Raw genomic sequence first — 1905 nt, forward strand, 5'->3', positions numbered from 1 at the left:
CAAGGGTTGGGGGGGAGTGGGAAGTTTTGGCACGGCCACACACAATTGGTTGTTTCAAACATTTGAACATCAGCAAATTGCGTAGGCAGATCTGGGGTAAGCTCAGACTTAATCATATGGAAACAGTCCTTGGTTCCTGTTTTTCTTGAAACCCGAGGGTAGATGTTTTATCTGAGCTGACAACACATCTGGTTAAACTCAAACCTGGAACATTGTGTGCAGGCCTCAAAGAGGATTAAGCAAACACCATAAAATTAGATGAGGGGTCTTGGCTCATTACTCACTTGATCATGTCCGGTACCTGCTTCTCTCAGGAATTTGTCCTTGTGTAGCCTCCCTATCTTTTATGGCCAGCCGGTCCCTGGAACACTCAGTAGGCCTTTGTCTCCTATCTCCGCATTCTTTGTGACTTATCATCTGGGACTGTGGCCTAGCATACCTGTCGACCTGCACTTATGAGTTAGAGAGCTCTGCTGTTCTGGTTGCTTTAATGCTAATTAAAAATTTTCCCTTTCAGTTTCCTCACTAATTCGTGCTAAGAGGTAAGGATATTCAGATGTGTAGGGCGTCTCACTCGCTCTTGTGTGCTTACAGAATGGGGACTAGAGAGATGGCGCCCTAGGTCAGTCACTTGCCTGCCTCACAAATGTGAAGGACCTGAATTGGCATCCGCAGACCCCACCTAGGAGGTCTAGAACTCCCAGAAGGTCAAAGGTCAGCTAGCCCCCTGTATGCAGCAGCAATGAGAGCCTATCTCAAACAAGAGGGAAGGGGGAGGACTGACACCCCAGTTTGTCCTCTGACCTTGACACACATATCCACAACCTTGCATACATCACACACACACACACACACACACACACACACACACACACACTGAATACAATGGTGATGTGATGTCAGGGCATGGTGGTATACGCTTCTAACTAACTCTAGCCCTTGAGAAGTGGAGGCAGGAGACTAAGAGGTTCAGACACACCCTGAATAGCTGAATAGCAAACTTGATGCCCACCTGGGCTTCGTGAGACCCTGTCTCAAGGAAGAGAAGGAGGAGGAGGTGGGGGAGGGGGAAGATGGATGTTGGCCCTGTGTGATTGCATACACATGTAGGCCTAGCTCTTAAAAAAACGGAGGAAGCAGCCGAGGCGGTGGTGGTGCACACTTTTAGCCCCAGCACTTGGGAGGCAGAGGCAGGTGGGTCTCTGTGACTTTGAGACCAGCCTGGTCTACAGAGCAAGTTCTAGGACAGCCAGGGCTGTTACAAAGAGAAACCCTGTCTGGAAAAACCAAAGGAAAGAAAAAAAAAATGGAGGAAGGAAGATAAGAAGTTCAAGAACATTCTTGGCTTCATAGAGAAGAGTTCAGGGTGTGAGGGAACTACGTGGGGGCTCTGTAGCAAAAAAGAAAGACAAAGAATGGTGAGGTGGGCTGAACACAGTCACACATGCCTGTGATCCCAGACCTCCGGGATTAAAGGCAAGAGGCTCGTGCGTGGCCCCATAGTGAGTTCAAGACCAGGCTGGACGACACAGCTAGATCTTGCCTCCAATCTATCAATAAAATACAATTTTAAATAAAATAGGAGAGCCCAGTGTGGTGCCGCACGCCTTTCATCTCAGCACTCGGAGGCAGAGGCAGGTGGACTGCTTTGAGTTCGAGGCCAGCCTGGTCTACAAAGTGAGTCCAGGTCAGCCAGGGCTACACAGAGAAACCCCGTCTCAAACAAAAACAAAAACAAAAACAAACCACAGTCAGCCGTAGAGGAAGGATTCCAGTGCCCGCATGAAGAACATAGAGGCAAAGCCCCATGACAATCTCAAATTCCTAAATGAGGATATTATGCATATGTAAAAGGCAGAATTCCACGGGAACTCTGTGGATTGTGCCATGGTGTTCCTTTTTTAT

The sequence above is a fragment of the Acomys minous genome (genome assembly GCF_964271855.1).
Source record: "Acomys minous genome assembly, chromosome: 16".
In the NCBI taxonomy this organism is placed as follows: Eukaryota; Metazoa; Chordata; class Mammalia; order Rodentia; family Muridae; genus Acomys; species Acomys minous.